This window comes from Pleurodeles waltl, chromosome 3_1 (genome assembly GCF_031143425.1).
Source record: "Pleurodeles waltl isolate 20211129_DDA chromosome 3_1, aPleWal1.hap1.20221129, whole genome shotgun sequence".
Classification (NCBI taxonomy): domain Eukaryota; kingdom Metazoa; phylum Chordata; class Amphibia; order Caudata; family Salamandridae; genus Pleurodeles; species Pleurodeles waltl.
The window spans coordinates 1,348,116,552-1,348,142,939 of NC_090440.1; the positions used below are offsets into that span (position 1 = coordinate 1,348,116,552).

General features: G+C 41.5%; 1 protein-coding gene across 4 annotated transcripts in view; it reads left to right on the forward strand.

Moving 5' to 3' along the window:
* Nucleotides 1-1,540: 1,540 nt before the first annotated feature.
* HINFP (histone H4 transcription factor) overlaps nucleotides 1,541-26,388 on the forward strand; it is a 162,944-nt gene continuing 138,096 nt past the window's right edge. The window contains exon 1 of one of the 4 annotated variants that reach the window (XM_069224822.1): nucleotides 1,541-1,664. The gene's annotated coding sequence lies outside the window, so the exon portion shown is untranslated. Of the gene's footprint in view, nucleotides 1,665-17,479; nucleotides 24,573-26,388 lie in introns of those variants that run through there. The other 3 variants (XM_069224823.1, XM_069224825.1, XM_069224824.1) reach the window with 3 other exon arrangements.

The window sequence follows — 26,388 nt, forward strand, 5'->3', positions numbered from 1 at the left end:
TTCCCACGACCTGTCAAGTTTAAAAACACATCAAAATGTATTGATCTGGCATTGATCTTAGCAAAAAGACATCTCACAATGAACTGGAAGACACTGAACTTCGCAAATAGGTGAAAAAGTGAGTTACTTCGATGGACCAGATACAAAAGTGCTACTCTCTCTAAGGAGGCTAAATGAGGACAGGGCTTTGTGGAAACGGCTAGGGCTTGGGAGGACATACTACCAGACATGAAATATGAGGAAGATACATTAAGCACTAGATCCACTCCCCGCTGAGAGAGATAAGGTGGACATCAGTGCAGTACAACGCCCAAGTATGCATAACAAACAATAATCCCCTTTAGAGAACTACAAGAATGTGGCAGGTAAAACACAAAAATTGGTGTAATTGTCATAATTCGAACTGTGGTTCACGAGCGCTTGTCTCGCATTCAAGAGCGCTTGTGTTCTTAATATGTCACAATAGAATGTTTGTTTTAGTATGAGAAAAAGCAGTTGGAGCGGGGCTGGCAAACGGGACATACCGCTCGAGTAGGGCGAGTAAAAGGAACTTAAATTGAGTTGCCGACAGTGTACTTGCTTCATATCCCTGGTCAAAGAGGATTACTTTAGAAACCATCCTATTGTAATTGGATGATCATCCAACTACTTCAGAAGTCATTTTCATGTCATCAGACATCATCGAGCTCTAGAAGTCATCAGCAACCTTTAGAAACTAGGCTTGATGATTTGAGGATGAGTTGAAAATTACTTCTTGATTACTTCACAAGGTGTGATTTTTCCTGAGGACTTGAGGATGATTTGAAAATGACTTTCTGATTACTTCACAAAAGAAGATTGTTACTGATGATTTGAGGATGAGTACCTGATTACACAAGTTTGCTTATGTAGGGAAATAAGAATGTGCAATGGACTACATCAAGAGTCTTTACATTGAGGTAAGTAGTAGTACATTTACACTGCAGTTTGTTCAACAGGAGTGCCTTTATTTTGCATCTGTTTAAAAATGATTTCCATAGGTCACAGAATGTGCAGAATAATTTGTCTTTTGTTACCACATAATTTAGTCAACCTCGCCAAGTTTGCTTTTCAATTATAGCATTATTTCACTAGCCCTAATAATAACTACTATATGTGGCTGTTATAATAAAAGAATACACAGTTCCATAATATTAGGTGTGGCTGTTATAATAAAAGAACATAATTCCAAGTGAAGCTTTGAAACAACTTCCAGGTTGGGGTGCCGACCTCTGCTCAACATCCCGTGATTCTTAACATCCATGTACTTAAAAAAAATTGTGCAACGTCTGGCTCACGTGTAACATATCTCATTGTTGCGTAGAGCGTTCTTTTGCCTTAGGGACACGTTTGCACTTAAGTATGCGTGCATCTGCAGATAGCAATGCATTCTATTAGTAAGGACACTAGTTGTCATTGCCAATGCTTGATGGCCGCCAAGTTAATGAATTGCACTGTGAATTCGCTGTAGTCCTTTTTCTGTTTCTTCCACCCGAACGTTTCTTTTCCAATGGAACGGAAGCGGAAGTACAATAACAGTGTGTCCGAGGGCGAAGGGAAGGCGAAAGAATTGCTGTTGCTCCGGGCAGTGCGTGGATTCAGTGCTGTGCTTTTTAGAAAGGGGACATTTTGTTCCATTTCAGCCGGTATTTCTTTTGGTATTTATTTTGGAGACGTGTGCACTGGGGGAGAGACATATACTGTCCTCCTTCAAAATACATCGACTCAACCGCAGCTGGTTGGGACCGAACTGTTTCATATAATATACACAGCATTCTAACAAGCACACAGGGTTAGGGGGGTGGGGAGAGAGTTAGGATGGGGAAGTTTATAATGTTATAAGAATATGGATCGGAAGTTTTTTTTTGTTGTCGAAACACACGCTAGAGCGCTGTGGCCTGCACATTTGTTTCAAGGTACAATGCATGTCAATGTAGTTGTCACTCCTCAACAATGAATCTGAATATATGGGTCACCTGTTGCCAACCAAGAATGCTAACATGAAGAACTATTGGTATGATGCAAGTACAAGCTTAACCAATAAAATTCACATGAATCTGTAAAGAAAAATGTATACTCCCTCTAAAACTAACCTTGAAAGGAAGCTAATGTTGACTAATACGCTAATAGAAGCTATACCAAGAAAAAGATAAAAAGTCACAAACTTTGCTAATTAAGGTGCTACTTTCAACTTGTCCCAACCCCACCATACTAAAATATCCTTAGCTCACATCCCAGTTATTACTTGCTAAAGCCTGAAATGAGACGTGTTTGAGAGACTCCGTTCTCTTTAAAAATTTGTAAAATCTGGTATGATGGTGAGATTTCGTTCTTGAAATGATACTATAGAGCGCTGGTAAATGGTGCCTTGGAGATAAGATAGATAGTTGGCATGTGTGTTTGTGGTTGAGTGCATGTACTGGGGTGTGTTATGAATATATGTTTGTAGGTGTATTGTCAAATGCAGTTGCACACCTGGGTGTATGATTTTTGATTTTTTTTTTTTTGTAAACACGTTTTTATTGGTTTTCAATTTTACAATACAGTTCAACCCATCATCGGTACGATAGTCTATACTTCACATTTACAATTTCTATCTGTGTGGATTCAATACAAAGAAGAGTTGCAATCATCTGGGCAGGGGATAAAATCCCCATTAACAACAAGTATGCTAATTCCATATCAGTTATGGACACCAAAAGGAAAAGTAGTAATGGGCACTGGAAATGGGGCCAACTAACACAAATCAGTTTGAGCAGTGACAACCAGAGCCAATGCGTAACGGAACTGTTAAGGAGCATTTTAAACTGAAATCAAATACCTCCTGCTGAAGTCAATTAATATTTACTGGGCGTAGCTACTGAACTTATCTTGAGGACATTGGGGTGCTTGGGTAGTATTAGGCTTTAATTAACATAACTGGGGCCAGTAGAGGGAACCATATGATGCGAAGGGTGTTTCGCTCCGTCCTCGTTATCATCTTCACTGTCCTGGGAGGGGGGGGGGGGGGGTTAATCCTGCCCAAATCGTCCATCTGATGGCCGTCCTGGGGTATGGGATGCTAGACATGTGCAAGTTCTGGTGCTTGAAGGCCACAATGGCCAATATGCACTAAGGGTGCCTCCTCACAATCTGGCTATGTTAGTAATTTAGAGCACCCGCTCTTGACATTAGGGTTTTTCCATGAGATCGTTATCTGGTGGCGGGCCAGCACAAGCGCTTGATCAATAAACCGAGTTGAGACAGCTCTCGTTCTAGGTCTAAGAAAGAGTCCCAGTAGACAATACAGAAGTGTTTTCAGGATGTGTTGGTCTGTGGTCATCGTTGTGCATCTGCTAAAAGTTACCCAGTACTGGAATAGGGAGGGGCCATAGAAAGTTGATGTTTTGACTCCCTTACGAAGAATCATCTGGGGTCTTCAGGACAAAACAGTTTGTGGCAACATAACCCAACCAAATCGGGATCTGAATGTAACAAAAATTGCACATGTCAAGTTCTGCATAGGTCAAGGTCCGTGACAGGTCCACCGCTCACTGAAATAATACCCGTCACCTGATCCAACATTCTGTGGCAGTTGATTCTTTGTAAGGGGGGCAAAACATTGACTTTCAATGAGTCTACACCTATCTTTAAGTGAAGGTCTTTTTCAAACTCAAATGCCCACATCATCGGGTTTGCTATTGATGTCCTCATGTATCCTATGGGTTTGACCTTGAGGATATTTTGTAAATATTGATGTATCTCTTTCTTTGATTGTACTGTATGGCTCACTGTATTGCACTTGCACTGCACTGTCGCTTGGAGAACCCCTCTTTTTGTTGATCAGTCTATGTCCTTACATGTATTGGGTGAAATACAATTCATCTAGCATCAGTTATGCTGCTAAGTGTCTTTCCTGTCATTCCAACATGTTTTTCATATGTGATTTGGATTGACCCATCTGTTGACATTATGTTACGGTTTTCCTAGTCAAACACTCTTTATACATATCCTTGGAGATAAAGCAGCATGTCACCCTCAACCAGGGAGGTGTAAAGTGGGGACGTATGTAACAGTCAACCCTAGTACAACTGCCTTGCGGAAGTGTAAGCACCAGGGTTTCAACCATCATGGCAATCAAAACTGCAGATAGTGGGCAACCCTGCTGGGTGTCCCTTTCAATGCGACACAGTGCTGAGAGGAAACCCTCAGTTTTCATACAGGCTTATGGATCTGTGTAAAGAAGTTTCGTCCAGGTGAGGCACCCCTTGCCCAGACCTGTAGCAGACATTACCACACATAAGTACTCTCACCTCAGAGAGTCAAACGCTTTCCCCATGCCCACCACCATTACCATCACACTAGGGAAAGTCGTTGGAGGGAGGTGTAAGACATCTCGTTTGATGTGGTTGGCATAAGGGGCCACTATGAACCAGTGCTGTATGGCACAGCAGGAATGTACACAAGTGTGGTTCTATGGAAACCAGTGGAGTTCCTGATTTCTTACAATGTTCATCTGGCAGCTAATGTTTAACGTTTGATTCCTGATTGGTCTCCTACCGCTTTGGTTTTTGTTGCATTGGTTCCCACGATGGATGATCTAGAGCAGGGTCTCTAACCTTTTCTATAACAAGATCTACTTATGTACAATGAAAATCATTCTGAGCTACTGATAATATTAGTCTTGTAATAGTGACCACATCAGATACAATTACATTAGTGGCCACCCCAGGAAATATTTCCAGCAGCAATCACTTCAGTGCACCAAGCAGAGCTGCAAGTGGTGCTGTAAAAAGGCCTTTTCAATATGGAATGCCTCTACATGGGTAACACGTGGCAGCCATAGCTGCAATGCACCTGGCACCCAGGTAATATTAGTAATATTACATGATTTATCACTCAAATGGCAGCTTGAAATATATTTTGGAAGTCAAATTTTCTCCAAAAATCAGCTTACTAGTTCGGAAAATACACACATTTCCAATTTATATACACATTTTTCAAATATGGGATACATACATTCATTGAACTGTGCAAAAGTTTCTAATTTAGTTGACTGGGCTGCAGACTGGAGGGCTTCTTCTGGTGGCTGGAGAGCTACCAGTAGCTCATGAGCTACTCGTTGTAGAAGCCTGGCCTAGAGATGTCGGAGTTAAAATTGGGTGTTTGACTTGGAGGAGTGTATGCTGAGTGAGAGTGGGGTGATATTGTCAAGTAGCTAATGCAGCCTTGGTACCTTCTTACCCATTTTGTTCCTTTTTCCATTGGCTCGTTTAACGACTGTTCATGTGATGGGTCACTCTAGAATTTGACTCTTTCTTTTCAGACGGTCGGGCCACCAGCATTGTAGATGAAGTAGTAGAAGGACCACCTGGATATTCCAAAAGGCCAAATAGTGTTATGACGCTGATGGGCTGGACAGGGAAGTCATATGTATTAAGATTCTCTAGTAAGGTCTATAGTGAGTAGTTAAAGGGTGGTAGTGAGGAGTGGAGTAAGGGGGGGGGATTAATGTGCGCATTAGAGGTTTGTTTTGAAAGTAGTGAGGAAGGTGTAAAGGATATGAGAGTGCAGAAGGGTAATGAGTTGGGGGGAAGGGATTAATTCACTTGAAAGGTAACCGACATGTGGAGGCACAGATTACAGGTGCAGGGTATGTAGTCTGACACTGGAATCACAATTGCCTCTCAGGAAATTCTGGCTGCGCCTACTCTTCAGAATTGATTGCTGTTTAAAATGAGAATCATCGCGGTTGTCAGCCCTGCTTCTGAAATTCTTGTTAGCGGCAATGAAGGAACTCAACAACACCGCTGCTGTCTCCTAAGGGAAGAAGACGACGAAGGACAAAGAAGTAGACATCTAATCATTTTAGAAGCCCCCACATATTGCAAGGGGTTGATGAGTGCAATCCCTAAAGATATTTCACTGGTTGTGAATTGTTGCCATAAAGAAAATTCAGCAGTGTGCTCCCAACCCCCCTTCCTGTTTAAAAGGCTCCCTTAAGCCAGTGAGCTGACGAGCTTTGGAGATGCACCTGTGTGCCTGTGAGTGGTACTTGACCTGAGAGGATTTTGACAGCATTTCCAGCAACCCCAGATGATTTTTCTTTGTTCTCTACTCTCTACTGATGAAGGGCTAAACCCAGAAACACGTGTCGATAGATATACAGCAATGTCTGCACCAACTTTGGTGAAAAACTACAGATAATTTCCAAGTAAGTGCTAACTGTGAATTGCATTTACCAGGATGCAAAGAGGCTAACTGTGCTGGGATATGAGGCAGTGTGCTCCCAACCCCCCCTTCCTACTGTGACTAGGGGTTCTATGATAGGGCTGCAATATGCATCAGTGAGTGCATGGTCTGTTGGACGTATGAACATGTGTGTGAATGAGTGGGCTTTTTCGGTATGGGTGACGTGGGTGACTGAGAGCCTGTGTTGTATACACTTGTGGCACAGGACATACCTTTCGCCATATGTGGCACTGTTACATGTACAGCACAAACATACAACCATTTTTTTAAATGGAAAAAAATCTAAAGAATAATGTTCTGCAAAAATGTTCATAATAAGGCACAATTTTCTGCATTTGGTAGAACATTTTTCTGAACTTTAAATGTCTCCCATTTAATAAATATGGCAGCGTGTTACCAGTCATCGAGGAAGATGCCTTCATTGTGTAAATGCAACAGTTAGAAATGGAAAGAAAATCAACTGAAGAGTTAACTCTTTATGTTCACATAAAACTCATCATTTTAATTTTCTCCTATATCAAGTGTCTTTACAAACACCAGGCATTTCACTCCAATGGCTTGCAGACATGGTGCCATCTTTGTAACGGAAAATACAGTCATTTGTTCAAATGTGAGGAAGATAAAGTGAAGAAACACGATTCATTAAACATTAGGACTTGTTCCGCTTAATATAAGGAGAGAAACACATTAAGGCTTAATGTTCCATAGACACATTTATCTTAACTTCAAGATTCTCCTCTTTACAAGCAAATGACTGTATTTTTCAGTTATAAATATGGCAAAGTGTCTACCAGCCACTGGGAGCAAGATGCCTGCTGTTTGTAAATGCAACCCTAATTATCAGGCTCTGCTATATGCAGCATGATAATAATGTAAAATAAACATAGCCTTTCCTTAACTTTAAAAGGAACGTACACCACTTATTTATTGCATTTCTTAGTTAAAAATTAAATTGAGGCTGGGAGCGACTCTGGAGGTTTCTATGAGCTACTGGTGGTTCGCAATCTACGGTTTGGAGACACCTGGTTTAGAAAGTTGAGAAGCAGAGAATAGGTCCTACAGAAACAATCTCAGATTGATTGGTATACTATAAGATCTGGAGGATGTGCACCCATAACTGTTCTTGGCTACATGCTGCAATCTTGAATCCGACAACAGCAACTTCCAGCCTGTTTCGTAGTTGAAGAGGCCCACAGGGTGCTGACATAGAGGACCCCACCAGGTGCACCCCAGAGCACTGGAATACTGAACTATTTGGACCATGACACTATCCTCTAAGTAGCATGATACGAAGCAGACATAAGAATAGAGTGATCAACGTTAGTCAATGACTAGAGGTCATAAATCCAACAACAATAGACATCCCTCATTGAGGTCAAGCAGAAGTGCATAGTTATGCATCTGAGCTATATGCTTTTATACAAAGACATGTTTAAGTTGTTGTATCAGGGCAAATCATAATTCTTCAAACAAGTTCCTGGGACTGTGGTGAAGAGAGGAAAAGTCACAAAAGATGAATGGAGATGGCAGTGGACTCCTCTGTAACCCAGAATCTACAGACTTTGCAGGCCGAAAATATTGACAAGTATGACAACGGCGTTGGGTAGCTACTTCAGTCAATTGAGGTGGCGGCCAGAGGGGAGAATCAGCTTTGAATGGGGGTAGCAAGGAGAAAGGTCCCAGGCCTCCCAATGCAATACAACCATCACGTGATAAATCTCATGCTGAGGCTTAATTAACTATACCATGTTAAAGTTTGAGATGTAATATCTATTACCTATATACTGTTCTGTCCTTACTCAGATCCAAATGCTTGCCTACCAAAATAGGATACACCAAGATTTAACAAAAACAATTGGCCACACACATTTTAAAGGGGATCAACTCGAGCTTAAGTAGCCACACATAGTAGACGTTCACTTATTAAACACTGCAAGTCAATAACTCACACCATAACCACCATGATACAGATTAGAAAATGTGAAAAATCATATTTCAATTAAATCTAAAAGCCAAAGAGATGAGGTTTTCCAAGTTTTATTCTTTGGAGAAGAAACTCGATCCACTCAGTTCCTCTGCCAGTCCAGCTTTCAATACATTCCAACTTGAATAGTAACATTCTAAATTCCATATACTAGCAGGAATCTGAGCTAACATTACAAAAGATAACAAAGCATAATAAATAGATACACATCTAATAATACAGGGAGTAGAAATGGGGAATAAGAATATCACTGAAAGCTGGGGGAAATAAATTAAATGTATTGGAATGTGAACAACCTCAACATTAAAATCAAAAGATGGGCAGTTCTACAGTATGCCAAATACATTTCTCTAGTGTTCTCTTTCTGTAAGGAACATATCTATAGTGTACAAATTTTAGCTTCCTGGTAGATATGGGTACTTTTGAGTCTACCACTTCAGGTGCATTACGGGATCTAGAGGGTTCATTCCACTCCATAGGTCTTTCCCATTAACAGGTTGTGCTGTGATTTGCGATGATATCAGGATAGCTTGAGGGGCAATAATGGACTCTTTCTGCAACTACCTGTCCTCCACTGATCACACCCTACATACCCTCTAGGTGCTACTAACTTCCTCAGCGCTGGGAATGTAGATTCTAGATGAGGACTTTAATCCATTTTTGGACTCCACAGTGCATGCGAAGGGCCCTACTACACTCAATAGGTGCCACGTAGGCTTGGCGATGCATGGCACCTTCTGGCACCTAGAAAATACACATACTATTTAGCCCCACAGCCCTTACAGTGAAGAAATTGTGGCCTTCTTTAACCTCAATCAAGGTCTACACTATCAAAGGCCTTCAAAACAGTCATCTACGTGAACGCCTCATTAGATAGATGAGCCATAGACTGAGAAAAAAGAAAAATGATCTCTAACACGTGATAATGACACCCTCTGCTAATCTGACATCATCAGACTTTCAAACATATGCTTGAAACTGCCAGACTAGCCTAGATAACATCCCAATACAGAATTTACAAAGAAGGTGGCAAGGCAGGTAAATTATTGCATAGGCTGACCAATCTGCCTAGGACCCTTATTGCCTAGTCACTTGCTCCCTTGCTATAGCAGAAACATTTGCTCTTTATTAAAAACAGTTATATAAGAAACAATACCCACCAGCAATTTAGACTAACAAACATGTGAGAGACCTGATTGCACATACTGTACAAGAGGAAGATAGGCTTGAGTTGGGTCTTCCCTTAACACCAGAAGAATTTCAAGAGGCAATTAGAGAAATAGCAATGGGTTCCTTACCTTTTATTCTCCTTGGAGCTCCTATCTCATTCATACTGAAATCTAAGATGTGCTAAAATGAAAACTCCTCATATCGCCTGAATCACTCATAAACATAGAAATTAAGATCTTGGCTAAATTCCTGGCCAACAGGATGGTCAAGGTAATCCATTTTTTAATCAGAATAGCTTCATAATTTATCAGAGCCCACAACATTGCCTAAGGCACCTACACATAGCAACGGTGGGCGAACTTCAGACCTCTCATGCAGTGGTCTTAGTGGACTTTGAAAAAGCCTTTGATTCTGTAAATTGCCACTTTCTCCACCAAGCCTTGAATGAATTGTGTTCTACTCTTTCCTAGATACATTAAGGTCCCAAACACGGCCACTTGGGTGCAGGTCTTCCTCACTAGCAGCCTTCTCTGCCCTATAGAATTGGGTCCCCAGTAGGGATGCCCACTATGCCTCCTTTTATTTTCCCTAGTTATTGCACCACTTTACCAATAAGTCAGACGAAATGCTTAGGTTTAGGGATATAGATGGAGGAGGGGCTAGTGGGATGGGGTATTGCTATATTTCAAAGACATGCTCCTATATGTTGCGAAATCCTCATGCATTATGCTTAGACTAATGCAAATCTTATAGCTCTACAGAGATGTTTCTGGCCTTAGAGTGAACTGGGAGAAGTCTACCTAAATGCCAACCTTGTTCAATTATCAAATGAACTCATACAGCTATGGAGTGTGTTGGGCAGGTAACCACTTTAGATAGCAAGGCCTTAACATTTCAAAGGGCACACAACGATGCTGGGAATTCAATATAACACTGTTCCTTATCCATATGCAGCAGGATTTGAAGACATGGGGCACACTCCTGTTATCCGTAGTTGGGAGAGGAGCTCTATTCGAAATTATCACAGTTTCATGAGTTTTGTACATATTACAAAACTACCCAGACAAAATTCCACTCAGCTTCTTCACAGGGTTATAGCCCTTGCTAAGCAATTACCTATAGGTGGATAGCCTCCCGAGGGTTTTGTTTCACAAATATGTGCAGCCATTCAATGATGGGGGTTTGGGATTGCAGACATTCAATTCAACTACTGGACAGTGCAGTTGATTCTTTTGATTGACTGATGTTCAGAGCTAGGAATCACCCAACTAGTTGATTAGAAATCAATCTTTTAGATTGATCTGGGCTTACTGTTTGGTGCAGCTCTCCTGGATAAACTGCTACCAGTTGCTAGAATTTCTATAGATTGATGATACCATGCCTGAAGTGGATTCAATGTGAGGGTACACTGGACACCACTGAATGGTAAAACGCCGTTGCCTTGTGGAAAAGTAGATGGCTACTCCAAGGGACACATTTAGATGGATTTAAACCCTGGGAATTAATTGGAGAAAAAAAATGAAACTTGGAGACATGTGGGAAACTAGCCAAATGAAACCTTGTCAGAAACAAGAGAATTCAATGTTCACAATTCTACTGCTTTCTGTAATTGCGCTATGTGCTAGAGATATTATTAGAAGATAAACTTATGACTGTTTCTGAATTTAAATCTATTAATTAAAATATGACCATGAAGCAGCTTTGCAGGAAAGGAATTTCTTAGGATTTACAGACCACTGTTACGGAACATGCACGACCTCTGAAAGAGTTTCACGCCCTACTGGAAGAATATATGTGCAGCCTAGAGGAAGATGAATGGATTAAGGCCAAAATGGCCTCACTTTCCTTAGCAATATCATCTCCTCTTCGCTTCATACATTTCAGATACTTTCATAGAGTCTATTGAAACCCCAAAAGACATTTGAAACTGGGCAGCAGTGATAGTCCCAGTTCACTTCGCTACAAAATGATAGGCTCCTTTAGCAATACAACAACTGTCTAGCTGGCAACTACTGAGAAAAGTGTACTAAGGCTTGTAGGCCCTAAATCTGGTTGACACTGCCATCTGTAAAACACCTGTAACAGTTTTTACATTGTCGACAAATCTAAGAATGTTTGCCAATCTCTTAATGTTGCAACCATTTCTGTGCACAGAAGTCATACTGCCGAGACCTTGCCTTCTCTGTTCTAGCAGCCATCTGACTTGTCTGTGTCCTCTTTGCTGCAAAGGAACACTTTCAGCCTCGATTAGGAAGCCCACAGGCTTACATCACAAAGAAATCAAATTTACTGAAATAGAACAGCTCTTATTGTTGTGTTTCTTTTGCTGTTTTATTGAACTGATTTGCAAGTCTTAGGGCCTGATTTAGAGTTTGGTGGACAGGTTACTCCGTCATAAACGTGACGGGTATACTGTCCACCGTATTACGATCTCCATAGGCTATAATGGGATCGTAATACGGAAGATGGGATATATGTCATGTTTGTGACAGAGTAACACCTTCTGCTAAACTCTAAATCAGGCCCTTAATGTTTGGCAAAAATGGTGGTGATCACCATTCAATCCTTGTATGTAATATACTGCAAACTTCAATCCTCCCCAACCATTTCTGTGTGGAAGGGAGGGGTGCATAATAATCCCATGCCTTAGCTGCTAAGTGGCCATGTTTTTGTAACGGACACCTTTTTTGGACAGTCCTAAATTTCAAATAAGGCACTTTCTATATTAGGGCGTATGCTTACACCTTACCCAGGGCACTGACAACCAGTGAATCTTACCAAGCAAGATAGTACCCATCAGTTTGTGTGCTGGTTTAAAGCTGCTTTACAACATTATTGTGACATTCCTACATATTAGCATCACAAAGCATGTTTCCAAAGTTTTGTTGTACATTACGCCACTCTTTTCACTCAGAAAATAAATACTAACCTTTCACAGACATTTTTACATGTCCCATGTGTAGTCAACGTAGGTTAACTACCTCAACCATGTTCAGACTGCCTTTTACCATTATAAGATATTTAACGTGTATAACAATTCTAGAATCCAAAAAGAGAATGTCTAAAAATGCAGGACCTGCTAGGGGTCTCACACATCATGGATCCACTCAGCATCTATGATGTACACATTATAATGTCCTGTTGCGTGTGAGGGGCTTTCCTGGTAATACAAACATGTAACATACAATTCAGACCTGACTGAATGCCATCATAAGAACACAAACTCTTTAGAGTGTGAGTGTGTCAGACTTAGAAGCTACAAAATGCATATTATGAATGTTAATGTAAACAAAATGTGCAAGATCACATTATATTTCAAACATTATTTTCAGAGCTGTAAGTTGACAATGGTTGCGCTACTGAAACTGAAATCTTTGGCTCTCTGACAAGCTGCAGGACTACATGCAATTACAACTGCAGTGCCCCCCAGCCTCACACAAATCTGGCTTGGAAGGAAAGAAAACACACTTGCCTGCTTTCTGTATGCTCTAGTAACAGAAGCAATGCTAGAGTTCTGGAGCAATGACATGAGAAGCTACCCAGGAGTTCTGTCGCTATTCTCAATAGAAAATAATTGGAATAAAAGGTAAAGAGTACAGAGAATTTGGGTGGGGCAGATATGAGGACTGATTGTTAGAGGGGTATTCCGAAGTTTCACTATCCTCGTACAGACCTGATGGCTTTCTGATGTATGCATAATATTTATATGGCTTGGCTTATAAATTAAGGAAATCTAATAACCATTCAGCTAATACAATAATTATGATAAAATACATGCATACCCGCTTTCACCCGCTTTTTATTTCTATTCACCCACCCGATAAACAAAATGGCGCCATAGACTTTAATTACGTCATTAGCTTTTCAAACCTAAATCACACTCCAAAAAAGTGTTCATTCCCTATTGACCTTAATGGGGTAGTCCTGCTAAAATGCCTGACTTCAACCCCTTTTCTGCTAGAGCAACTCTTAGCTTATCTAAATAGAACGCTGCTCTAAGATCGATTGACTCGTTTAGATTATATTCATTACCACATTGATTAACATATTGATTATTGACACACAAAACAGCAACATTAAACAATAATAATAATTACCAAAAAATCAATAAGCGACGCACCACGACCCATTTGACCACGAATAAGCATAGCTTTCAGTATCAATTTAAATATTTATTTCCCTACATTAACAATGCTAAGGTCACGAAAATTATTCTCAACACCAAATGGTACAAATAAAGAAGCATCACAGGCTGACGAATTGGCCTGAAGAATCTCATTTTAAAAATAAAACAATAAACTCAATAGTTAGAACACAAATCAATAACATGAATATCTGTGTTAGAGAGATAGAATACATTTAATTCAGCAATAAAACAATGTCAAATCATAGGCATAAAGAAAACACCTCACTACCCTCAAATTAGCATTAGCATGTTGGGTTTCATGTAAAGGTTTTAGTAACATAAATTTAGAAAACATCTAGCTATGGCCCTATCAAAAATAGCAGCAGAAATTAAACAGTAACAGCTGGTACCTGTAAAACAAAAGACAAATAACATTATACAGATCAATATATTTACCAATTCTAAAGGATTCAGCACCACAGTATAGCTTCATCAGGGGGTCAGCAGTGTCGGCATCAGGACCGGGGGCATGGAAAAGGGGTGATAGTTCAGAATTTGGACTCTAAGTAATCTGAACCATCAAATTAATTATCTAAGGCAGGCAGCAAAGCGCTACAGGCTCTAAGCATTGAGCATCAAAGTAAGCACCAGCATCATTGCATGGAGCATAGAAAAATAATTCAAAATAATAAAATACCAGAATGTCAGTAGACTGACTGGCAAAGCATGAAATGTCAAAGTGACAGTTCATAAGAATGAGAAGTGAAGTCTCTGGAAAGCAGGAAGGAATGAACCTCCACATATCTGATTCTAAAACATTAAATTAAACTTTCTAATATTCTGTGATTGGCTGAAAACTTCATATGTACATAAATCATCCAATCACAAAACATTAGCTCATCAGAAAGTATACCAATATTAGCTTAAATGTTGGGTATTTCTCTGCCTCTTCCTTTTGCGTAAGCCCAAACGATATTAATTGTTATATCTGATGCATATTTCTGCACTGTTAGTGAAGTCTTTGTTCAGCACATTTCAGAATACACTTGCTGCCAGACGATAGTCAGGAAGAAGTAGAAACAATTTTCAAATCAGTTCTTCCCCTAGAGAGAAACACATTCCATTGTAGGAACACAGAATAAACTCATGTTTAAAACAAAAGAGCTTGTAATTCTACTGAGATGATCTTTTACAGTTGATACTTTGGCTCAGCTTGGCAGACAGATAACTACACGCTGTGACCTTGCTTGCTTGACACACAGCAGAGAACAAGTGTTTTCAATTCTTCTGGCAGACATTCAACATTAGCTCTGGCCTTGCTCTGCTAAAAGGCACCGCAGAAGCCTAAGAAATACTAGTATTATTTCAACATTTATTTTTGCATAGAACATGTTCTTAAAGAGAGAGAATATTGTTTTCTCATCACTAAGTTAACACATTTTATAAAACATGTACAGGCCTTTCACTTGATGGTGGCTGCTAAGTAAGGCACAATTTTCATGTTAACATTTATTTTTTCATTTAAAGCATTTCATATTAGCACATCAGTATGATTATATTAAAAATAAGTATTTCATGTTAAATCTCAGCTCTCGCATTTAGGAGTCAAGATGTTGACACCTATATCTATATGTAGATAAGACATATATAATGGGAAGTGTAGGAATGCGTGACGTAAATTGTCTGAGGTCTTTCTAATATCCAGTGTTTTATATTATAACTGGTGAGATTACCATAATAACTACCATCATTCTTATATATAAAATTTATGTGTGACTATTGCATAATTAATAACATTTTATTGTAACATACCAGCAGCTGTATGTGTCTGCTGTTTATAAGGGCCATGGACGGAATTTTTATCTACATACAACACTCCCCCTGTAGATGTGACTCTGAGGTTGTTGTCTGACTCCTAACACTCCTTATCTTTCTACATAAGGTACATTACCTATCATTGTTCTTGAGGCTTAGGAAATCATACAGTTGAGCATTCCGCTGGAAAGTAGGGTTCATGACAGGCCAAAAAGATAAAATGGCACGTTTTATCTCTTACTCACTTTGAATGGACTTCTGAAGTCCCCTTTACTGGTGTTAGACAGGGCTTCCCCACGCTGCCAGTCTCTCCGGATGCAGATATTGTTTTGTTTTACTATTCACAACTTACATACCACTTAGTATGGCGTCACTGTGCATTTGGTTGGCACAGGTATTCTCTGCTATCTTTGAAAGTGTGTGTCAAATGTTACTTATGCTGTTTTTGTGGGATATCGTGTAATGGCTTAACATTTGGCTTTATTTAACTGATGTATTTATCAGGCATAACAGCTACCTGCAATAAGTATACTGCCAAAAGACTTGTAGTTTAGAAAGGACCACCAGATGTTTCTAGGACAGATCTGTTAGAAAGGGGAAGTAGGTTTATGAATTTCTATCAGCACTTTAGGAGCATTACAGCTGTTCTACTGCATTTACCTATATTCAATATGGCGCTAAACAACTCCCCATTCCTGAGGAGCTCACAGCTACTCTGGAAACTGGAGACAACCTCTTCCTGATGATTAATACCATTCTGCAGGATCGAGTGAAGCATGCACTTTACATAGCCTTTAGACCCTTGCAAGAGCTCCTTGGGAAATTGCCAGAACCCCCCTGCCTGGGAGTTCAGAGGGATCACATAAGTCTCTACAGGATCCAAGTTCTGTTTCAAGAGGAAGGTTTCCCTTTGCTAAAATGTAAATGGAAATCAAACAGGTCTGATGACCAACAAAAGGAACTCCGAGAAGCTACAATACTATTTGTTAATAATGCTATTACCCCGTATCCCATTCTTGATGAACATTTGTATGAAGGAGAAATGTACTCTTCTGATGAAGGGAATAACATGGATAAATCTCAAGACCACCAGCAATCCCCGCTCCCACCACCTAGACCCCACCACACAGAAAGGGAAAAATCTGAGTCAAACGGTACTACATACCATCCATCCGATCACTTGTGCCTTGGAAAAAAGTGAGGAAGAAATGACAATCTCAGCTTCATGTACCTATACCCAGTGCGCTACCTCTCTCCACCATGCTCGTAATACCACTCCTGCTCCGTGTTCCCCTTCACTACCCATTCCACTCCTTGTCCGCGTACACCTCCTCCACCCGAACTGCTTATTACTGTGAGGCCCAGCTGTATGTTTTACAGCAAGGCTGCAATCATCTGGGCTCTGAGGAAACCAAGCAACTCCCTTCTCCAGCTGCATCGCTTATCATGGCTTTGTTTTTGTTCCCACAGCTGTAAATAATGTGGCCTTGTACCGAGGTGTACGTGCTAGTTCTTATGTCCAGTACCATATGTATTTCACTTTAACCTTACATCTGTGCCAGAGACTTATGCATAAGCTGCTCTGCCCATTTGGCCAAATGACCCCCCTAATAAACTTGAGAGTGCTACAGATCGCTGTCCCTGCCTCCAGTTTATTTCTCTGACAAAAAGATTTTACAGACTATATTTTTTTCCGGATGAAATTGCACAACCTAGATCCTCTGAGTGGAGATCCTCACTCACTACAGCTGCCAATGGCAAACAACATTAAGGCGCACTGTGTATAAAGAGGTTAGGAACCGCTTGATGGTATGATGCCCTCAACTCATCTTGATAACAGAAGAACAAATTTAAGATGAATTGGCCCCTTACCTTGCCTTTATTTCCCTGGTTACACTTTAAGAATAATCATAAATGCAGTCACTGTAGAGGCCTGGCAGTGATATATGAAAAAATAACTTGTTCTTTTATTCTGGGCAATGGACACTTCATTTTTGACTTTGTACATCCATCCTAACCCAAATAAATCGATTAATATATTGCTCACCTACAGACACCATGATCCGTTTACAATCTTTATTGCTTCGATATAAGAAATTATTGCCTCAGTCCATTTAGACTCCAGCAATTTCATTGATGAGGTTGACTCAGACAAGGCTCCCTCAGAATTGTGCAATATTTGTATTATATGTGGTATGTCTGAGCACATAATTGAGCTTACCCATTTGACTGGCAATATTCAAGATATATATTTGAGTGAGGATATGGTGACTGTTGGTTCTATAATGGAGCTGAGATGGACCGATCATGAGGCTATCTTCTTCTAATCTTAAGAGTTAATTAAAATGAATTCAAAGTAATATTCTACAAAATCCTGTAGTCCTTGATTTACGTTAGATCCGGTCCAGTTAATGCCCTACTTGAGGCAGACAGCACCTGTGCCTCATAAGAATATCTACACATATGCGGGGGGGGTTTAATGCATTGATTTTGAGTGTGTTTGACTTGCTTTACCCAATAAGTCATTCATATCACACCGATCAACTCCTGTGGAGCCTTGGTACACTGCTGAACTGACCATGACAAAGAAAAAATACAAGAAATTGGAGAGGCTTTGACGACACAACTATACTGCTGAAGAACTTACGCATTACAAAGCCCTCCTTAAGATACCCACACTAAATACTTCCAACAAAGCAAAGCATTCTTGATGCAAAAAATCCAGCCAAAGAGATGTTTTCCTTCCAAAAATCCTTGAGGATCCAGAAATAATCCCTGCCACTGTCAGTTCATCCCAAACGCTCCACCATGAACTAGCAGAGTTCTTTAATAATAAAATTAAGCATCTTCTCATGTCTTTTTAAACCAATAACCCCACTGGTGTCTTCTCTGACCCAACCCTCCTTTTTAGACCCCTGCAACAATCTCTGTACTTTACTGAGATTTGTCCTATTTCAGAAGTCTTTATGTTTGCAAAATGCAGCTCCATTAGCCCAAGCTCTCCTCTGAATCTGTTTCCCATGAAATACCTCAAGATTTTGGCACCTGTGGGGCACCAGTCCTTACTTTAATATGCAATGCCACTTTTGCTTTGGGACAAGTTCTGGACTTTTGCAAAATTGCGACTGCTGCTCCTTCATTAAATAAACCCCCTGTAGAACCACAAATTCTATCTAGCTATCACCTGATCTCCCTCTGGCCTAAAATGGCAATTTTACACACCCATTGTCATGCTATATAGAGGACGGGGCTGTGCCCAATTCGTTTCAGTATATCTTTTGCCCTTCCCTTAGCACTGAGACTGTGTTAGTGGCCACATGTAATGATTTTCAGATAATCTTGGACAATGTGGTTTCTGTTGCCCTCATTCTCCTTGATTTATATTTTTAAAGATTTTATTTTCATTTTATATACATTATTCCAAAACCAATTTCCAACTAGAGAGCCATCAGTACCAACATGTCAAGCAAATGAGAGTATTGCAACAATACCTCACAATGTCAGTTTTACATTCCGATTTTCCCAACCATACAAAGATTTGGTATTACCTCCCCTTCCTCACCTGTTAATCACATCTCCCACCGCAATGCTTTGTTCTTATGTCTCTGATATCCCTCCCTCATCTGTAGGGGGGGTCCTCTACACCCCCTATGTCAGTGAGGGTTTCCCTCCAAATCTGTATGTCCTCTTCTACGTGAGTATTCCTTCTACACTGTCGGAGTCTGATCTCCTCTGCTAGTGCCCACTCCCGTACATTCTTCATCCAGTGTTTCTCCTCTGGAACCCTCAAGCTCATCCAAGTGATGGCCACTCATCGCTTCGCTAATAACAGGGCTAATTGCATAAATGTCCATTCCATCTTTCTACCTTTCGTTTTTTAACATCCCTTAACAAGCATCTAGTTGGGTTCATGTCTATTGGTACCCCACTAATGCTTTTCAGCCATTGAACCACAGTGCCCCAGTAGGCACACACCCGTGGAAACCAACAAGCTAAATGAAGGAACGTTGCTGGCCTCTCTCCGTAACTCTGGGATCGTCTGTTTTTGAAGGGTCAATTCTATGAAGTAGCTGTGGGGTGACATAAGTACGATGTATATAGTTAAACTGTATGAGTTTAAATCATGTTTGATCAATGGACATGTATTCTTCCATCGATCCTCTTCTATCGGTAAACCCAGCTCCTCTTCTCAGGCTGCCTTAGCCCTAAACGTAGTTCTAGGCACATCCGCAAGCATAGCTATATATAAATGGGAAATGAGGTGCCGCCCTCCGCCAAACTCCAGTAGGGTTTTAAACAGGTTGGAGGACCTTGGTGCTTCAGGGTATGTAGGTCAGATATCTTGCACATTGTCCCTAATGCTAGTATACACTAAGAATTGTCTCTTGTGCCGCCTTAAATGTGATGAACAGTTTGTTGGGGTACAGATCACCCAATGTTTAGCACCAACCAGTTCTGGGTAGTTCCTGGGCCTAGTAGAGCTGCCAGTATTTTACTAAGGATTTTCATATCTACGATTAACATTGTGATTAGGCGGTATGGGTATGGGTCAGATGCCCGGGCTCCCTGCTTCAATAGCATCACAATGGTACCCTCTCACATCGACATCGGGAGCACTGCGTTCTCCAGAACCTCCGTATATACTTCTAATAGCCGGGGAGCCAACACCTCATTGTACGCCAGATAGAACTCAGCCGTAAAGCCATCATTTGCAGGCACCTTCCCTGTAGTGAGCAAATTTATAGCAGAGCGGATTTCCTCCACTTTTATGTTAGAGTCCAGTTCCCTTTCCCTGTATTGTGGACCGATAATTTAGGAGTCGCTCCTGCTCTGGGTCTTCTGGGTTAGTGTCATTTCTTTCCTGGTGGTTCCTAAAGATCTGTAGTATGGCGCTTTGTGTCTGTACTTCCCGCCCCAATTAATCTGTAAGACAAAGGACCTAACTGTGTGGCATTCCGTGCCGAAGAAGCCAAACTAAAAGTCTATCTGACCTGTCTCCTACCAGGTGAAGCAGCTGACGGTACAATTTCGGTGTGTACCTATACAACCTAACACTGGTGTCTGTCAGCTGCCTCAATAGTTTTGTCTCTGTTCCCTGATTATTCTTCCACCCACCCATCTGCTTTTGGAACGTGGCTAGTGTTTCCTCTTGGTGCGGGAGTTCCCTTTGGAGGGTGAGTCTCATCCTGCAAGTAAGACCCATGCATTTACCTCGCAGCACTACCTTCAGTGATTCCTTTTCCGCTGCGAGGCTCTGGACGGACAACCAGTTTGTGTCTATATATTCTGTCACGAAGTCCGTTACTGATTCCTTATCCACCTGGTCCTTCAGTATTTCAGATAGGAATCTCCACGAAAATGGGGATTTGTGTTACCCCCATTGAAACTGACATGCCATCAGTGGGTGGTCTGATAAATATCGTGTCAAGTGAACCAAATCCTGTATTTTTGTAGCAGTTCTTTGTGTTACCAATATTCGATCTAGTCTATTATATGTACCATGTGTAGCTAAATAACATGTATTGCCGGGCACTCAGGTGTGTTTTTCTCCAGATGTCACTAAACCCCAGATATGTCATCGTTTCAGTCAGACTGATAGTCATCTTGGGCTTTGTGCCCTGTCGAGGAAGCTGGCAGTCTAATACCCCATTTACTACGCAGTTGAAGTCTCCGATCCGGAAGGTATCCAATCCCATCTAGGTGGGAAAGAAAGAATCGTCATCTGTATTGGGACCATAAGAATGAATAAGCATCAATTCTTTGCCGTCTAATGTACGCTGTACCATTATGTATCTACCTTCGATGTCAGTCTTCATAAATGTTAATGCAAATGGAACAGAAGGGGCTATCCATAGCACTCTAGCATATGAGGAAAAGGTGGCACTATAAGTTTGTCCTCTGTATTTTTTTCTAAGTTAGTAGCTTCAGGCTCTGTTAAATGCATCTCCTAGAGACATGCTATGCCGACTTGGTGTCTTTTGAGGAGCGATAGTACTCTATACCGTATTGAGACCTCTGACATTCCAGGACAGGAGTTTATATAATGTCTTCAGTGCCAATATATCACATGGTCCAGTATCTCCCTTAGCAAGTTACCAGCATGCTGTGATGGCTCAACCCCTACCCTAACAATACAACAACCTTGTGTATTACATAACGGAATAACGGAGCATCCCTGAACCCTTCCTCCCAAGGGCAACAAGAGTACCAACATTAGTCTACTGGAGCTCGCCCCTGACTGTGTCAGGATGCACACAGTACCCTAACAACTTCTAAATGAGCAGCAACCTAAAACAAGTGATATACCCCCTACCCACCTGGAGAGCACAACCTTTCTTCCCCCTTTGAAGTCTCTTTGGAGTGCACACCTCAGTATGGTTTCTTTGGACTGCTAGTAAAATTTGGCAGCTTGTGTAGCTGGACTCGCTTGCCTTATCATTGTATGCAGATACATTTTGTGTCAACAAATATATCAAACAGATATCATATCATACATGAACACCATGTTTTGCATCTATGCCCTTGACTATACCATGTGTATAGTGAATTCATATGCCCTCCTTTCATGACCTCTCACTCCTCCCCCACCTCATACCCCACCGGAACCACCCCCTGATATGGGACTCAAGGTTCCAGGAGACAAGTTCCCAGGTGACTCATACCCCCCTGCCAGGGGTGTTTGATTCTCTTTGATTTATTAGCAGCATTCAACACTGTCTCACAATCCATGGAGTCACTGTGGTAGGTCTACAAGGGAAGGCATTGAACTAGTGTAATTTTTTCCAGCTGAGGAGCTATCCATCTTTATTCTTTTCAGTGTATTAATCGATAGCTATGCTGTGGTGTTCCTCAGAACTCTTCTCAAAACCTTACCCTGTTTAATATTTACATGACGACATTGGAGAACATAATTTCCTCCTTTAGTCTTCAATACTACTCATATGCTGGCAATACTCTAGTCATAATGTGACTAGAGAGCAGTAATTTGCCCATCCAAGACCAATTCAAATCTTGCCTCACATTGGTGACCCATTGGATGAATGTCAACTTCCTGAGGCTGAGTGCTGACAAGAAGGAGCTTTTAGTATTTGGGAACCCCTTTATTTGATCACACATCTGATGGCCTCAATGTTTGGGGACCTGTACAGTGTCTGAAACCAGTGCTCGCAAATTTAGGCATTCTCTTTGATTCCAAGTTATCTTTTTTGGTCTCACATCAACAAGCTTCAGGTCACACGTTTTGCCTTATTGAAGATGTTGTGAAAGATCACCCCATTTGAGCCTTTAGAAGAGCCCTGGTACAGGCACTTATTACCAGTCATTTGGACTATTGTAATACTCAGTTCTTGGATCTCCCCTCCAATTTGATACACGGTCTCCAATCAATACAAAACACCGGATGGAGGCTCATTCTAGGCTTGCCTGGATCTGCCAGGATTTCTAGCCACTTGGCTGATCTGCACTGGCTTCCTGTTCGTAAACACCGCTCCTGAAAGGCTCTGTGCTATTTCCACAAAGCTATACATTCTGTGTAACACAAATACTATATGGTTACTGTTGGAAATGGCCCTTTTTGCAGGGTTATCCCCAAACTTTTTGCCTTCTTCCTCCTATTTTTTCAGGTCTGTTTTTGCTGGTTTATTGTCTTTACACACTTTACCACTGCTAATCAGTGCTAAAGTGCAAGTGCTCACTATAGAAATTGTACTGTTGATTGGTTTATCCATGATTGCCATATTTGATTTACCGGTAACTCCATAGTAAAGTGCACTAGAGGTGCCCAGGGCCTGTAAATCAAATGATACTAGTGGGCCTGCAGCACTGGTTGTGCTACCCACATTAGTAGCACTGTAACCATGGCTCAGATATGCCACTGCAGTGTCTGTGTGTGCAATTTTAAACTGCCAATTCGACTTGGCAAGTGTACCCACTTGCCAGGCCAAAACCTTACCTTTTTATACATGTAAGGAACCTGAGGTAGGCCCTAGGTAGCCCCATGGGCAGGGTGCAGTGTATGTTTAAGGTAGGGCATGTACTGGTGTGTTTTACATGTCCTACAGTGAAATACTGCCAAATTTGATTTTCACTGTTGCAAAGCCTATCTCTCTCAAAGGTTAACATGGTGGCTGTCTTTAAATAACTAAAGTGCAGATTTCCTTTGGGAGCAGATAGAAATATGGAGTTTATGGCCTCTGAACTCACAATTTAAAAATACATCTTTTAGTGAAGTTGTTTTTTTAGATTGTTAGTTTGAAAATGCCACTTTTAGAAAGTAGGCATTTTCTTGCTGAATCCATTCTGTGACTCTGCCTGTTTGTGGATTCCCCATCTGGGTCAGTATGACAGTTGCGCTGTCCTCTAGACCATTGGTTCCCAAACTGTGGTCTGGGGACCCTTGGGGGTTCGCGAAGCATTCTCAGGGGGTCCGCGACTGCTTAGGAAATTAAATAATATTAACATATTAGGTCCCCAGCTTTCAGTAATTACTCAATGTGGGGGTCCCCGGATTCCAATAATGATTCAGTGGGGGTCCCCGGGTTATAGTAACGATGAAGTGGGGGTCCACAGAAGTCAAAAGGTTGGGAACCACTGCTCTAGACAGTGACACAAATGGGGCTGGGATGTAGCCTGCATATCCTGATGAGTCATCTGCGCTAGAAGGCAGCGGAGGAGTGGTCACTCTCACCTGAAAGGACTGTGCCTGACCTCACACAATGCAGTCTCCGAACTCCTGGTGTGTGTCTGGGGCCTAGCCTGGACAAGGAAGGATCTTGCAAACACTTGAGACTTTGCTTTAAAGTTTGCCAACTTCAAAGGCAGAAAGGGGTATAAGAAGAAGACCAAAAACCCCAGACTTTAAGAATCTTTCTGGAATCAAGATGAACCTCTGCCCAAGAAGTTGAGCTGAAGGAGGAGTACTTTCCCTTTGCTGTGTTGCTTTGCTGGACTGGCCTTCAGTTGCTGCTTCTGCCTGAAAAGAGTGCAAAGGGTGAACTTTACTGTGTGTCCTGCTTGAAAGAGTTCTCCAAGGGCTTGGAGTAGAGCATGCCTCCTGTTGGAAGTCTCAGGGACACCAAAGACTTCAGTTTGCTCGACCTGCAGCACTGGGAACTGTGTGTTTTGTGCTCTTCAAGGGCCCGAAGACTCCCACACTGACTCTGGAACCGCCACAGCGACGCCGCTCTCCGGAACACACCCCGAGGATCACGATGCCCGGCAATTCCAAAGGTACTATTTTGCAGGTCTTTCCGACATGTAGCTGGCCCGCAACTCCACGGCTGGCCTGAACTGTTGGTTTTGTTGATCACAACACTGTGATTGCCCCAGGTGGAGCTATCGACTTCAAGGAACTGTATTTTTGAGTAAATCTTGTAAAATGTATATCTTTAACACTGCATGTTGGATTTTTATCGTTTTGGTCTTGTTTTACACAGAAAAATATTGGCTATTTTTCTAAGACTGGTGTGGTGTCCTTTTGTAGTGTTTTCACTGTATTACTGTGTATTATGTGCAAATTCTTTACACATTGCTTCTGGGATAAGCCTGACTGCTCGTGCCAAGCTATCAAGGGGGTGAGCAGGGGTTATCTGAGCGGGTATCTCCCTTATCCTGACTAGAGTGATGGTCCCTACTTGGACAGGGTGCAAACCGACTGCTAACTAGAGACCCCATTTCTAACAGTTACATACTATATAACAGGTCTGTTTATCAAATATTGTCCACCTAGGGCGTGGCCTGCAAGATGGCAAAGTATCTATGCCTGGACTGTGCTCCAGATGGTCCTAATCTGATTGTGCACTGATCCTCTCTCCCTAAACCCCATGGGCCCATTTTGTGGACCCGGACATATACTCCTGCCATAGGATATTCTCTATAGAGGAGTACTGGGCACCCCCAAGTTGCACTGAGACGAAGAGAGCTGCTGGTGGCGAGAGCGGCCTTCTGACACAAGATTGCATCTGCCTGCATCTGAGGCAGTGAGTCGGAGGTGGCTGCAAACACCCGGAGCAGCAGATGATAGGTGGAGCAATGGAGAGGAGCTGCTGTGCGCATCCATTATGCCAGGTGAATTCCTTTTCATTGCTGACCCCATCTGCAGCGGCGACCTGAGAGAAGAGCGGACGTCTGTAAGCAGCACAGTGCAAAGGAGTGGCAGATTTCAATGGACAGGCCCGCCACACATCTGGACTGAGGAGACTGGTTGGCCTACCTACACTTGAGGGAGAAACACTCTGCCTAGCCAGGAACACGTAACGAAAGGTGAGGCAGCTCGGGAGACAGGCTGCCCTTGGGACCTATCCTCAGGCAGTGTCAATACGGAGCTATATCCATATTACAGAAGCGGCAGAGGAGGAAACAACAGTGTTGTAAGCCTCTTCTCCAATAACTTGTTCAGGGAAACGAAATGTCTGAAACCCGTAAAAGATATTTATTGCTGCATACATACAAGAGTCCACAAAGAAACACCAGTGCTCTGAAGGTCATAAGTCAACTGCCGTAACAGCCAAGCAGGACCAGCCAGAGAAACTCAGTTAAACTTAAATCATCACATTCCTTAAAGGCTCGCAGAGCCAGTTTTAGAACACAGAATACAGCTTGTATAAACACAAGTTCTTATTGAGCCTAATGGCACATGCACAATCAAACAACTAAAAACACACACTGCGTTTAGACATTTATTAGCACACGTATATACAACTCCCCCCCTTTTCAATCAAACAAAAACAAACAAATAAATCAATAAATAAAAACTAAATCAAATAAAGATAAAATTAAAACATAACACTAATACATTTTACATATAAAAATCGTGAAATTCTTTGGGCATACCCACATCCCTTTGTAGTCTTTGCTGCTTTATATTAGTTTCAATGTCTTCTGCTACCTCTTCTGCAGACACCATTTCTTGACAATTTAAAGAAGTAGGGGCCAGATGTACTAAATCGTTTTACCCATTCTGTGTCTATGGGAAAAAGCTTTCGTACATATGTCCCTAGATGCCTCATTCACCTCAATTCACGATTCCTGGCCAGTTGAACTATGA